Source organism: Cyprinodon tularosa, unplaced genomic scaffold, assembly GCF_016077235.1.
Source record: "Cyprinodon tularosa strain WSP-4 unplaced genomic scaffold, ASM1607723v1 ctg27, whole genome shotgun sequence".
Lineage (NCBI taxonomy): Eukaryota > Metazoa > Chordata > Actinopteri > Cyprinodontiformes > Cyprinodontidae > Cyprinodon > Cyprinodon tularosa.
Genome location: NW_024038974.1, coordinates 2,257,163 through 2,273,111, shown reverse-complemented (window position 1 = coordinate 2,273,111; position 15,949 = coordinate 2,257,163). Strand labels below are relative to the sequence as shown.

At 38.3% G+C, this 15,949-nt stretch overlaps 1 protein-coding gene across 1 annotated transcript in view; it reads left to right on the top strand.

The window, feature by feature from the left end:
- The window catches only part of LOC119786273, a 98,526-nt gene that overhangs the window by 34,292 nt on the left and 48,285 nt on the right, over positions 1-15,949 (top strand). The gene's annotated exons all lie outside the window — the stretch shown is intronic.

Sequence of the window (15,949 nt, the reverse complement as noted above, 5' to 3'; positions counted from 1 at the left end):
TTACAGCTCTGAACCATGCATAACATATTTTAGTACTAAAAGCCATTAACAGTTTGTTCATTTCATTATAACCTCAGATTTCAATTGGCCTTTATGCAGAATACTATCTTTGGCAGAAAAATGACAACGCACACCAAACCTCTGAGAACACTATCCCAACTATGAGCCATGGGGGCAGAAGTATAATTGTCTGCACATTTTTTCCTTGAAAGAGACAGGGTGTTTGGGAAACCGTGAACACAAGGCAGTCTTACAAAATAAAAAAAAATGTAAGATGCTTTAAGGCATGAAACTGGGACAGAGGTTCACCTTTCAGTCTACTGTAAGTCAAACTGAGAATCTGTGACATCATATGACACCCTTGTTTGCTGGCAATCTCCATCCAATCTGACTGCTTTTGAGGCATTTAACAGAGAAGGTTAGGTAAAGATTATCTGGATATTTTTAAAGTAGTCTTTACAATTTAAAAATGATTTGTCCTGTATTTCATGTTCATTCCTTCAACAGCTCCTTCCCTGCCACACTAAGACTGATGGCAAACCTGAACCATTGTATTTTCTTTGCATGCTTTATATATATTCTATGTGTGATTTTATATTTCAAGCACAGTATAAAGTTGATGCTACAATTCTTGTTATCCCATTTTTTGTTAAATAATTAGTGCTGAGCCTCTTCATGCAGCCTTACTCTAGATGAATAAGGTTTAAAGCCTTTTATAGCTTTAGTCAAATGCTTACTTGGTTTGACTAATAAAGTCTCCTCACAAGTTCCTATGTTTTAGCTTTCAGATTTCTTTAGCAGCTCTTTAACAGACTTTTATGCCACATTTATCATGTTATTCCTCCTGTCTGTGTCTTCCAATACAAGTTTGCTTATTTAGTAACGACATAAACTTGAGCAGCTATGAGGAAGACTTTGCAACAATTTCAGTTTCTAGATGTGCACAGCTGGTTTAGACAAATCTCATCCTTTTTTTGTCTGTCGTGCAAAATAGATATATTACAATGAAGTTGATGATTTTACCTTGATAAAATATAGTTAACCTTTTTGAGGCACACCATATTATTAGTACTGCTCATGAAATCTGTTACACAGGAGGAATGGGTACTACTAAAAAAGCTAAGCAAAGAAATAATTATACAATTTAATTGTTGAATATTAAAGGATGTAAACATTAAGTTTGCATTTTTTGTGTTGTGTCTGTTCATTTCCCCACCTGTTGTAATGTTATGTTCAGTCATGTAGAACTTTTCCGTCACCAGTTGCATGCCAGACCCCCCACATTGTAAATCGGTGCAAAGGGAAAAAAGATTCAGCTCTTTCAGGGAGCGGCCATGAAGGCAGAGGAAATCACTCTAAACGGTCTTAATTCTGCCATTAGACGAGAGCGAGCGCTGTGGGGATTGGCTGGCCCTGCGCTCCATATTCACAGTAGCAGGATGAGGCTGAGAAGCCCGCTGAGAAAATGGTGTCGTAATCAGGAGCTAGCAGTTCTGCCTGATCAGGTACACTAGCCCCTCTTCTCGTTTCCTCATCCCCCACCCCTTTATTTTTTCGCTTCAAACCTTGTCCTGTAAGGAGATCCTAATAAGAGTTTGTATCTGCTGTGGTCTTCTTATAAGAAGGCCTGGCACCAAGGAACAGAGACAAGGCCTTAAAGTTGCAGGGAGGTGGTATCTGTTTAATCTCTAGGTACTAAAATGGTGGGATGATGGGAGCTTGTTTTTTTTTTTCTTTTCTTTTTGTTCCCACATTTGATTATTCAGGTTGGCTGAACTACATTCTAAACCCATAAAATTCGTATCCCCTCTGGGGAACCATTTGCATATATTTCAGGGCCCCCTCCCTCTCATCCCAATTCCCCCTTTTTATTTCTCAGAAAGTGAAAGAGGGTGAAGCAACCAGGCCTGTCTAGGCTTTAAGATGTCAACGTGGTGTGAAATATGGGCGAACAAGCAGGGTCTTTGAAACCCAAACTAACCCCCCACCTGCCTCTAAGCTTCTGCTTCACACACACGCACACACATGCGCACACACACCTCCTCTCTTATTCAACTAGTTACCTCCTTATATTGGAATTAAATCTTAAGTCTGTGTAAACTCATACAAGCTCTGCAGCTATTGTCTAATTTAAAGCAGTAAAACAGTATTTTTCATCTGCTTTGTATGTTTCACTCTATTTCCTCAGATATGTAGAGTTGTCTTTTTTTCCTATCATTTTTGTAAATTCACATGTTTGCAAAGTACTTTATTCCATTACGTGCCAAAATAAAAGAAATCACTAAAGGTGAACTAACTGAGGCCAGGAAGAGTACCTAATCTCTGATAAACAAAGCAGCAAAGCCTCGCCCTGTAACTATGCCAGATTCTCTCTTACAGTTGACGATGTAGGGGGATTATTTCTCAGACAGAAATGATCTAAAGCCAAGTCTTAAAATTCCATTTAGGATGTGTGCCCAGCAGCAGCTAAAAGAAGGGAACACACATGTAGCTGTGCAGGCAGACAAGCGAGCCAATGAAGGCTGGGCTCTGCATTTTCAGTCAGCCACAAGAGACACCTGTTCATTTGTGTGGCTGGTAAGGTTGATTGTTTTTTTTCACTGTGCCAACAGGCCCACTGGCTCTACTTTTACTGCCCATCTGTACGGATGGATGAAGTTGGTTTTTGAAAGAGACGAAGAGCAGGGGGTGGTGGTTGGTACTTGATGGCATTTTGGTCACATGGGGTGAGTTGCTGTCATCCTTTAACCTTCCCCCCTGGACCCCTTTTCCTCTCCCTCCCGTGCCCACTCTCTAGTGCACAGGCAGAATGCAGTGTCAGGAGGGTGAGCACTGAGCGCCCATTGTGTGTGCTAACCAAAGCGGAATGCCCGGGTGACAAAAGGGGGAGGAGTGGGCTCAAGGCACACAAAGCCAGAGGGAGGAGAGGGGAGGTGAAGGGGATGGGGGGTGGGGGTGGGGTGGGGTGAAAGAAGCGAGGGGGTGATCTGCTGGGGGCTAAATAGGCCCACTCAGCCCCCGAAAACTTTAGGTACCCTAAAAATCTTCCCTGACCTCCCCCAAAGCCTCCTATCCTGAACAGAGTTTCCTCCCTTGGCATTAAGGTGTACAGTACAAATTTTGTTCCTCTGTTCCCAGCAGAATGAAAAAGCAAACCAAACCTTCAAGCTATTACGTGTTGGCTTAGTTGTTTTGAGTTATCTGAAGATCCAAAACAAGATCCATTAAGAAACAGCAGTCATGGTTTTCAGTCTTTCGTTGTCAGGATTGTCCTAAAATGTGTCACTGCCAGGACTGTCTGATTGGCAACTCACAAAACTTGACTGCAAACTTTTCAGATTAAAAAAAACAAACATTATAGACCAATTACTGTTCACACAAATACATATCCCCTTAGTGTTGGGTAGCATTCAGATCACATAAATGCTTTCCTTCCCTGACATGACCCTAACTATCTATGTGGTTTTGTATCTGTGTTTTTAGCCTGTCAGTATTAGAAAAAAAGGGACACATGAATGTACTTGCACTTGCTTGTCTGTTACAGAGGCTGGAAGAGACACGTCTGGGTAGTATCGCTCGTCACTACCAGGTCCTTGGCCTCACAAACAACCTGGGGGTACAGGGGAATCACCTTAAAATGAAAGAAACTGAGCTTGAATGAACAATTTATTACCACTGTTTTCTGCAAGTATAAGTTGAACTAATCCAATTTGTTGCTGCTACAGAGTGTTACCTGGCTATTTGACAATCTAAATGTCCAACAAATGTTAAAAAAGAAGGTAAATAAAGCAAATTTCTTATTTTCTAAATCTATATATAAATCAGGGATTTATATGTATATGTTTTGTCAATCCACAGTCTTTAGGGTTAGCACAAAGCTAGAGATGTGGGGTGCATCCAACTGACTGAGGCAGGTGATACACATCTCATACACTAGAAATACTGATCCAAACTGGAAACATTGTGTTAATCCCCCACTAGAACCCTTTGTCTAGGCTGATGGAGCAAGTGGTATTTCTGTCAATATTGGCATAAAATTCTTTAATCATGCCTCCTAACCATATCCAGACTTGGGTGTATCAGACAAACTTCTTGGTTGGATGGGGTCCCATCCACACAAAGTGCGAGCAAAACCAACATAAGGGTTGCAAATGTTTGGCCGCTGCTTCATCAGTTCTCCTCAGCTGGGGTCGCGAGGGGTTCTGGTGCCTATCTCCAGCTTTGTACGGGCAAGAGACGGGTTACACCCTGGACGGATTGCCTGTCTATTGCAGGGCAACACAGAGACAAACAGAACAAACAACCATTCATGCACGCACTCACACCTAAGGAAAATTTAGAGAAGCCAATTAACCTAAAGCCGGGTGTACACTGTGCGATTTTTTTTCAATCGTTGCACTCAGCTGCTGCTCACACGGTACGATTAACCGCAGGGTTTAGTCGTACAGTGTGAGTTCACAGCTCACTATTTATGTACGACTAAAAACCATGTCAGACTGAGCTCCGCAGTGAGATGGAGCTGCTCTGTAGCTCTCTATCCCTGAAGCCAAACAAATAGAAGGGGAATATTAAGCTCACTATAGTGAACCGCGCTGCCTTGTCAATTTGTGCAATTTTGTGCTGAAAGTCCTAAAAAGAAAAGGCGACAGTGTTTTTGAAAAAAAGACATGGCTGAGCAAACGTGGCTACTACGGTCTGTCAATTTTACAGACAGAACTGTATTTCACTCATTGCATTCCTGCCATGCTGCTGTGTTTACATCTGAGAGGAAGAACAAAAAGAAGAATCCTTCTATGCGCATGTGCCCTGAGCGATTTGCCCACGACGGTCGGGAGAAAATCACACGTTTGATATTCTCCCGACCTCACGATTCCTGATCAGGAGGTGGTTGTGAGAGGCTGATCGCCGCTCGTAACCCCCTGTACACTACACGAGTCATGACGCACGATCAGGATGAAAGTCGGCCCAAACGGAAAATTCTCGCACGACTGGAAAATCGTACGCTGGGCTTTAAAGTCATGTTTTTGGACTGTGGGAGGAAGCCGGAGTAGCCGGAGAGAACTCAAGCATGCACAGGGAGAACATGCAAAAACCCAGCTGAGAATCACACCTGGAATCTTCTTGCTGCAAGGCGGGAGTGCTACCCAGTGCTCCACTGAGCAGCCCCTATCTGGTTTAATTTTTGCTTTCAAACATTTCTGTGTTGACACCATCTTTGACTCTATTTGGATGTAGCTAAAAACTACAGATTCTCACCAGAGGGGTTTTGTTCATCCCCACTAAGAACCACTGACACAGGCTCTATATGTTTGGCTCCTCCACACTAGAATTAGCAACATATACAGGTGATACCTACTTCATCTCCAGCAGAAAACCATCTCAGGCTGGAGATGCTCGGTACAATCTAATCTGAACTGTTTATGACATGAGTCAATGTCTCGAGTTGCTTTACTAAGTATGGCTGAGCCACAATGAAGATGATTGGTCTAATTGCAACATTAATCACTTATTTAGGTAGAAATGCTTGGTTTTTTTTGTGTTGTTTTTTAATCAAAAAATATAACCTGTTCTACTCACTCCAAGTGTCGATGTGCATGATGATATACCTGATTAGAAGGTTTAATTATGTATCTTTATACACCCAATTTATCCATCTCCTGCTTTTATGTATCCAAACCAATTGCACAATGTAAACTAACAGATTAAAGGGTAATAAGATAGATTCAGTTAAATGTTCTTTTCTTTTTTCTTTTATTAAATATAAGGACCACATCAAAGTATGTGCTCCTAATCTTCACCTCTGAGCATAAGAGCTATACTCACTACTTTTTCATTGATGTAAACATCAGCCCTCCCCTAATGCATTGACATGCGCTGCTCCAGGGCGTAGGTGGTTTCCAGGTTTATCTGGGTTTATAGGAAGTAGCTTGCTAAATAGTTTTGGTTTATTTGTTGTTAGTAAAATGCATAGGGTCAAAAGCAAGCCTTGAGGGCAGGCTTTGAAGACCAAGTAAACTGGGGAAAGGATTGACCTCAGTGACTTTATGGCTATCAACTTATTTTTAAGGTATACAGGTGGTGTTATAAGATGCCTCCATAATTTGAACATGCATTTGCACACATTAGTGCATGAACATCAGGTGAGTATAAGATGTCAATGCTGCCGCAGTTAAAATCTCTCCATCAGCGCTCACTCGGGCAACCGCCATCATTCTCGAGTTGTAATTCACCCTGCTGCAATCAGGTTCCTGATCTGGGCTTCTGTGAGACCTCACCACTCCAGATGATTCTTCTCCTGATTGGCCTAACTGGACTCCTGTCTGTGGCAGCAGATTAGCATGAATTGTTTTTTCTTCAGAGGCTCACAGATTGGGCCTTGTTAGCATTCACACCTCAGACCCAAAGCTCTTGGAGGGCTTGAAAATGCAGAGCAAAACTAAACTTAGTCTGTGATTTTTACTTTTAGAAAAGAAAAAGGAAACATGAAGATTAGCTAGCATAGTTTTTTTTTCTGTCTGATATATGTTATTGTTAAAATTGTTAAAAATCTGTAAAACAGAAATGGGACAGTTTTTCAGCACTTTTAGATATTATGTGAAAAGCCTTTTAGATTGACTGGTAGAATAATAACATAGCAACTTGGAACACCCTTAACTTTTATCTCACAAATATTGGTACCCCTGATGAAGATTTTAAAAAGCATATTTTTTTCTAGTAGTCTCTTCTCATATAAAAATGGAAACAAAATCAACATTTAATTCAAGTAAAGGGTGTATATAGCAGTGTGTGTGTGTGTGTGTGTATGTGGTCTTTTTTTTCATACAATTTGGGGGCACATGTGCTATTTGCCTGCACTGTTTTGTTTTATATTGTTTTGAGCTGCTCAAAAAAAATTGTGGTACCCTTATTAATAAAGAGTTATGGTTCGGCGTTAGTTAAGGGCTAAGGTGTGATTTTAAATTTCCCACTGGCAAAAAATAAATAAATAAATAAAATACAAGAGAACAAAATTAGTCCTGTGCCATATATTCATCTATGTTTTCTTAATTTGACAGGAATGATTGGATGGTGTTTTGGGGAGGTATGTCACCAATGGTTTTAACTTAGTGCTTTTAAAGTCTCTAACTGGACCTTTTGAAAACAGGACTGTCATAAACACTGACCGCCCTGCACACCTCAGCTAAAGCCTAAAGGTTTTCTTTACCTGTTTTGGTGGCTTTGTTATGTTAGAAACATAACAGAATCTGAAACTGTTTTATGATCACCTGTGAGTAGCGTAGCGAGGGGGTTGTGGCTTTCGATGCCAATGGCCTTGCATCAGGCTGCCAAAAAGCTTTTTGTCTTACCACAAGAACGAGAACAGAGCTGTGAGACTTCCACCGGGTCAGTGGCACAGATAGTCGCAAGTTTGGTTTTCCAGATAGAGAAAGTGGGAGGAAATGACAGACCTCTTAGTTATCACATAAACACTTAGTTTACCATTATTGCGACTTAGAAGTAGTAAAAATGTTATTTAGTGTTGCTTTAAATAAGCATAATCTATTCAGAATCAATCAGATTATGTTAACCTCAACCAGCGGCCAAATTTCCTTTAACCTTGACTGTAATAGATTATAAATCATTGAGGTCTTATTTCTGGGGTATGTGGAGTAAGAGGGATACATTTCTCAGTCAAAGAAAGATCTTAGTTTTAAATGTTAAAAAATGTAAATGCTTTAAAATAATTAAGCATTTTCAGACATATCATCACTATCCAGACTTAACCACTATCTCTTCTAAATACCGGAATATATAGGAACTCAACAGCTAGGCATACAATTAAATGCATATAAATGCAGGAATTAGCAATAAGACATGAATATATAAAGATTTTTTAATCAGTTTACTTACCTTTGTAATAATTATCTTATTTATAATTGTTATAATTTTCTACTTGATTTTTACTGACTATTTTTTTTATTTCTGTGTATGCTTTAATTTCTCTGTGTTTTTCTTTTTTTATTCCTGTTTACATTTTTTATGTATTATGCAAATCAGGAGGGGTTGGTTTTAAAGGACCAACTGTTGGGTCGGTTGGTTTTACCTCATGGAATCGACATGCTACCTGGCCAGCCGCAGTCACAACAAAGATGGCTGTCTAAGATGATGTTATCAGTGAGCTGATGCATTTAGTGACTTTGAGAAATATGCACTAATTCCTGACTTTATTTGGTGTCTAGTCCTAATATTTATCTATTTATTTTTGATTATCTTGCTCCTTTGTACTTTCAAGCTTTTTGCAAAGGTCAGCTCTGCAAGAAAAATTTATTCCTGTTCTTAAGATGGCAAGAACAACAAAAAGGTTTGTTTTTTACTTTAAGTATTCATACTACACAAGAAGCTCAGCTACGGAACTCACTGTAGCTTGTGTCAGACCGGCAATGAAAACACAACAGCTTTTTTATGAACTGATAAGGAGTAGGGGGAGAGCAAAACACCTTATATACAAATGGTTGTTTTCTCACTGCATCTACCAGGTGATCCAGATTTTAGTACGTAATTTAACACCTGAAATAATCTATGATCCGAAAAAAAAGGCCAAAGAACCCAATCAAAATATGTTTTTTTTACATTTATTATTTAATATTTAATTACTGTATTTTTTTCTGTGCTTTTAATCTTATGCCTATTTAAAGAGCATTTATTTATGTATGCAATTAGTTTTAATCATGTCAGAGTTGGTCTTTGATACTTCAAGGCATCCTGCTCAATGAAATAGTGCATTGAAGTGTCAAGATGTTCGTCAAATTATGCAGTGTAACAGTTTCCATTCAGACCATAGTAACACAAGACATAGAAAACATTGCATACTTTTGAAGTACTTTGCTTTTTGTATTCATCTTATTCAAACTCGTATACAGAAAAATGAAATGAAATACAACCAGAAGTCATTACCTTGAAATCTCCATTGGTGCTGCAAAGACCTCTGTTTTTGTTGTTGTTGTATTTTTCAGAAAATAAAATGAACATAAAGGAAAAGGAAAACAGCCCAAAGAGTACCGGTAGTGTATTGTTCAGAAGCTTGAGTCTTAAAAATGGAAAGAATTGTGCCAAATCCTTGACATGGCCATAAGACAAACAACCCACAGGTCTATGTGAGCTCTGGAAGAGCTACAAATACTTTGGCTGTTTAAAAAAAATGTTTTGTGGAAAAACTTATTAGAAGTTCCCAAAGATTTTAGAGGAGGATAAAGGTTCCCTCTCAAGCAGCAGAATAACACTAATATCTAGAAATCAGTCTGTACAACTCCCCCAACAGTTAGACTGAGTGTAAAGGTCTAATTATTTTTGCCCGCCATTTTTCACTTTTAAGGCTTACTGCACCTGCCTAGTTTGGGACGTTTGTCTCATGTTACTTGGTTGTGCAAAGTTTTTTACAACTTGTTGCATACTCTTTGAATGACTCTGGAAGAAAGGTGGGCATGTCTGCAAGTCAATTTAGATCTGCGTGCATTTGCATTATTCTGTTATTGTGCCAAAATTACTTCAAAAACATAACAGTTAAAAGATATATTTACACAGCTTGAACATTTTAGGATCACTTCTTCTGATGCATGCCTATTAGTATAGGAGTATCATATTCTCTGTGATAAAACCTACTGTTAAAAGCCTCTTTCCCACTGAAACTAGTACTGAAAGTTAATGCATGTTTCTTAAACATCCGCCAACTTACAATCCGCATTTGGCCCCCTTCTCAGTGGCAAAAAAAGCCTGGTTTATGCTCAGAAACCAGGTCATCTGCATGTGTGTCGCAGTTAACACAGACTACCCCCCCTCCTTCTGCAGACTGCCACTCACCACACCCACATTCTTAGCAAGTTCGTGATTGTCCCTCTTGTGTTTGTGGCGTGGAATAACATAGCGCAGACCACGCTTCAAAATTGGGCATAAATCAAAAATATCTGCATCATACCTGCGACACACTGCTGCGGGAGTATACACAGCCCTTCACCTCTTGCTGGCAAGCTGCATGGCCTTTTTCCCAAGGCAGCTGCATGTGTGGTGACACCATCGCACTGGGTTAGCATTGATGATGTCGCCAGTGTGACAGAAATCAAGAAAATAAACGATAGAGAGTAACATGTAAGGAAGCCAGAGCGCACTCAGTATTCTTTATCATTTCACTGTATTATCTGTCCGACTCCCTCCTACCAGTGCTAACGCATGTTTATTTAATGTTAAAAAAGTTGTTTCCGCTTGTTAGATCAGAAGCGACTAGTGCAATGTATTTACTCCTGTACATTGCATTTAATGGTGTCACGTAATTTAGTGGCTCAACCCGGCTCTGGTGTTCCCACAGGAAGCCGATCAGAGCCGAGGCGATTTTAATGCTTTATGAGTAGTTTGAACCGGTTAGACACACGTCAGTGAGCTGTACTGCAACTAAAAGCTGATTGTTCCAGGGTTTAAACAGGTTTTTCGACCAGTGGGAAAGGGGTGTAAGAGATGGAATATTATGTAAAAAAAAAACACAAATATATCAATTCAATTCAATTCAGTTTATTTATATAGCGCCAAATTCACAACACGTCATCTCAAGGCACTTTACAGTTCAACCAGATCATACAGTTAAATTGATACAAAGTTTTCTATCTAAGGAAAACCAGTTGATTGCATCAACTCATTGACTCAAATACAATCCCTCACACTAAGCATGCTTGTAGCGACAGTGGAGAGGAAAAACTCCCTTTTAACAGGAAGAAACCTCCAGCAGAACCAGGCTCAGTGTGAGCGGCCATCTGCCGATCAAACCTTTCCTTTGACCAACGTGATCATTATCAGCTCTTAAAGTGGAATTTAATGCAAACTTGATATTTGAAAATGTGATCAAAATCAAAAAGTCCTGAATGTCTTTGGGTCCTGAGTCAAATGCAAACAAAGCAAAAATGGCACTTAATTTTTGCTGTATATTTATAGGAATTTAAAAACAAGTTATAGAAATCATATCTCCTTTAACTCGATGCCCTTCTGCCAGGTCATATAAATTAGTTCTGTTTTGTTTTCTTAGTTCCCCTCATCTTTTTTGAGATATCTTAGAATTGCATTTTCTGAGCTAATCAGGTGGGACTGCATTTACCTGCAGGAGGCCCCACCTACTGCAGTTTATGTAGCCTTAAAGCTTGGGGTCTTTTATTCTTTTCAAGGGCCATCAGGCTCATCACCTTGTCAGCAGGAACTGCTGTCTGGGGAGACGAGAGTCATGGCCCCCCCATGGATCAGAATGTCAGTTCTGTCACATAACACCAAATGTAGTATAAAATAAAGTTCAAATTTCATGAAGCATTTTGGTAAAAATATCAAAATAAAGCTTATAGAAATGAATCAATTGAAAGGCAGGTTTTGATGTTACCCAAACACCTTCTAATCTACAGTACTTAAATTAAGTCATCAGTTGCGTGTTTTGCGCAGATGTCATTGCAAAACTTTTACAATCGACTTGATCTTACTTCATCACCTTCAACTCAAGGATAAATGGAGAGCAGCCAATAGAAGATAACTGCAAAAGTACTTAAGTACTGCATAACTTGAAATATCTGATTTATTGTTTTGGAGTGGTATCAGACAGGCAGCAATAAAAATTTTCAAATAAAGATAAAAAGATGTGTAAAAATTGCAGTTAAGGCAGGAACACTCTGTTTAATTTTATTTTCTTTACAACATAAGCCTTTTCAGCCAATATTTTCTATAAGTATCACATTCTTTTAATAGTGTTAACTGGTCTATGGATTTACATTTCTAATAATCGCAGTAAAATTGCCATTTAGTGACTGTAAAACAACTGATTTATGTCCTACCATGCAAACATGAAAAAAAATTGTTAAACTAAATATGATTAATTAAATGCCAGAAACGGTTGCCTTATTTTTTTCTCTCTCTGTTCCACAGAGATAAAAGGAAGCGCTATATGTAACCGCCTGGGACCTAGGAAGCCAGATACTGGTGGGAACCTGGCAAGCCATAAGAATGTACCGTTCCACCAAATGGCAGCGTTCTGTGGCACTCATGGCCTTAGTCAATCTGTTCCCCACTCAATGAACGGTTGTACTGAAACTGAAATTTCGATTGCAATGTAAATTGTAGTTAACAGTAAAGAAGTTTGATTGATTGATTGAAACGGTTGCCTTATTTTTTCAGTGCTCCGGAGGCTCAGCAGAGAGAAAGAAGGTTGTGCAAATGAGAGAATTGGTCTCCCTATTCACTCAGTGAAACGACCAGAGCTGGGTAGAGAATTGCTTAAACGTGTCCTCAAGTGAGAGTAGAGTTCATTCATCATGCAATTACCTTAGTCCAAGTAAAATCGAAAGTAAGATAAGATAAGAATTCCTTAATTCCCTTTTCAAATCTTGGAAACCAAGTCCAGTGGATATTTTTTGATTTTTTTACGGAAAAACTTAATTCCTTTCATTTAGAAAAATTACAAAGTATATTGCAGGAAGAATATGGTGTGAAAACGAACTCAAGTAAAGAGTTAGGTAGAGGTTGGTAATTTGTTTCTACCTACCTCTGCTCAGATCTTCCTCCAAAACTGTTACAGCTCCATTAGCTTCCAGTTACCCTGTTTTATATAGTACAGGCTTGCTGAAGCTTGGAGTGCACTCAAGTTTTATTCAACTGTTTTCACTTAGTTTCCAATCAGATGCTAGTCCGGTACCAGGGTCTGGCATCAACCTGTCAGCACATTAAGGTCAAAGCTACACTGAATTCAAAATAAAGTTGGAGTGGATAGTGGCACATGTTTGGGCCGGGCACTGCTCTTCCGATTAGTATTGTTCATTCCATAGAAAAACAATTCTTACAGGTTGTACCTTGTAGAGAAAATGACTAATGGGGTTTTCCAAACTCAAAAAGCAGTTTTAATGTTATTCAAAAGAGTTTATTGGGTACTTCACAGGTAATTCTCCACCCACGACAAACTGACAAATTTATTATCAAGGTCGTTTATAACACAATACAAGAATATCAGACTCTTAGCATCAAAATATGAAGAAATTCTGGATTATACTAGTACTGTATAACTATCTGAGTTATTTTATAAAGAAATCTATGCGTCAGGAGAGGCTGATGTCATCAGAGCTATTTCAGGCAGAAGCAGGGTAAAACTTAAATTTACTTGGTTAAAGCTCCAACAAGCTCATTGCTGAAGAAAGGTAAATGAAATGTCAACTTCTTGATCGCAGATTGAAGGAATAATTCACATGCAGTTTGGTGTCTAAAATGCTCGACAGCAATGCATCAAATTGAATAAGTGAAAATCTGTTTCTATCTTTGTTCTAGGCATAATGACTTTCTTTTTGTCTAATCTTTTGGTAATTTTCATACCCTCAAACCTAAAAAATTTGAATCCCTTTCTGTCTGTTAAAACTTTTTTAATGCAAATATAATCAATTTACATGTCAAGCGTTGACAATTATTCAACTGCATTACCCCTTACAGAAACAGATAGCTAGCACAGGTGTGTTTATTCAACAACACAAAGGAAGCATCATTTACTTAACTTTTTCTTACTGCTTTTTATGCAGCTTAACTCACGATGCAAAAATATCAGTTATTTTAGAAGAAATACAGCCTGTAGTGATAATTTAAAGTTTCAATGTAAACTATGAATGCAGCAGAAAATATACATTTGTTTCCTGACATTAAATCAGGCAAATAAATTGATGAAAATTAAAATAAAAAATGTATGTTTAAGGCTGCCTTTGACTGTGCTGCATTACTTTAAGTTTGCAGTCAAACTTTCTTTTGTGTTATTATCCATCAACTATGTATTTCTTTAAATACTCCTACCATTAAAAAAAATTTTCTTGTGAAATATTCGTTTAATTAAACACTTGAATACTAATCCTTTAATCTCAGAGTTTGACCGTTATGTTTGTTGCATGTACAGAAACTTGAATTGTCTTGCTACCGAAATGTGCTGTATAAATAAACTTGCCTTGCCTTCTGTTAGCAAAACCATAGTTAATTATTTAAGCTAAATGCTAGAAAAATAGAGGGAGAATATGTACATATATTTTTTACCTTTCTTCAAATTCAGAGATGTCATTATCTGGCAGGCTTGCTTTCCAATCTCTGTGGCTATATAATTTGGTTGTGATTTGAAAATCATCTCACAATAGCTTGTGGAGTTTTAGCCCATTCCTCCCCACAGAAAGGCTGTAACATAGTCAGGTTTGGAGGCCACACTTACTAGTGTGCAGCAGAGATAAAAGCTTTTGATAGCCACTTAAAAAAAGAAACATTCTTTAAACTTATTTGGCTCTCTAAGACCCATTTATAACAAAACCTAAATTTCTCTTAGATCTATCTTGAGATGTTCCTTCAGTAATTTTACCAAATGTTTTTTTTCCCCCTGCTTTGTGAAAGGCACCAGTCCCTTGTAGACCAAAGCACCCTTTATAGCCTGATGAAAAAACATGTAAACCTAACAGTAACAGTTGTGATGGTGCTCTCAAAAAACACATTCTTCCTTTTTTTCCCTTAAAAATCAATAACTATGTTTATGACGACCAAATGAATATCTTCCAATTTCAAAGTCCTTGCCCTTGTATGCATTTCCAATATAAAATGATGATGTTTTCCTTCTCACAGTGAGGCTCATGTCTGTATAAGACTTGTTTTGGCAGAATGTTCTACATCTGCTGCATCTGCATTTGCTTCCCTAAGTTGTTATAATACTTTTCTGAACAATTATCATTTTCATATATTTTTTTGGCATTTACAAAACTATAATGTTTTTTAAAACCTATATTTTTAAGATTGACTGCTTTTTACTTTACTTTACTACTTATTTTTATGGCGACTTTTTACTTCTACTCCTTACATTTTTACACAAATATCTGTACTTTCTACTCCTTACATTTTAAAAAATTGGCTCGTTACTTTAGTTTTGAATCATTTCAATGGAGTTACCGTTATTATTTTTCACGTCATCAATACCAAATTCAATCTCATTGGATGGGAATCTACATTGCATTTGACGCACCACTACAAGATGAATCGACAGATTCGGCGGTATTCATTCGCGGCAAATCATTGCAGCTTGGTGGCGGTGGCGTTAGCATAGTAGCATGGACGACGAGATGATTGAAAATGAACACAACGGAGATCTAGTCCTATTGGCAGACATCCATTTAAAATGTAGGCAACGGCATGAAAAAAGTGGTTTCTACTTTTACTTTTATACTTTAAGTAAATTTACAAGCCTGTACTTTGTTACTTTTACTTGAGTAAAGAAGTTTAATCAGTACTTCCACTTTTACCAGAGTATTTTTTAACACAAGTATCTGTACTTTTACTCAAGTACGGAAAGTGAGTACTTTTGCCATCTCTGACTGCTTTAAAAAAAACGTGAACTATATATTTTTATGTTATGTAGATATGATTTATTTCTCACAGAGAATTATATGAATAAGTTTATTTTCCCTTAGTGGAATTTCACAAGCAAAGGAGGACAAAGAAGGAGAGACAGGAGAGAATAGCTTCAGGTGTGCATATGTCAGATAATCCCACCTCATACGTCTGAGCAACACTCTCGAGTAGGAAGTAAGGATGATTTTATTGATTTATAACTTATTCCTCTGGCTGCTCTTGTTACCTTATACTCAGTATATACTTTTTAACACAGCCGGAGTAGACCTTTAACATTTTAGTCTAATAAGGAACGGGAGTGCTGTGATTTGATCAGTTCATCTATTTGGACTTGTCAAAAGCCTTGTTTTCCTTGTAACTGTGGGGTACTGTGGAGTTTCTTGTGCTTAAGCCTGCACTCTTATGTGTGCTCAGTTCACTCATGGAGTAATACATTATGTATGTGTTTGTCTATAATGTGTGTCTAGTATTGGAGGGTGGGGCAAAGGGCTTAAGAAGTTGATGGTCAAGATGGGGGCAGGAGGGGGTGTTTGTGAGGACC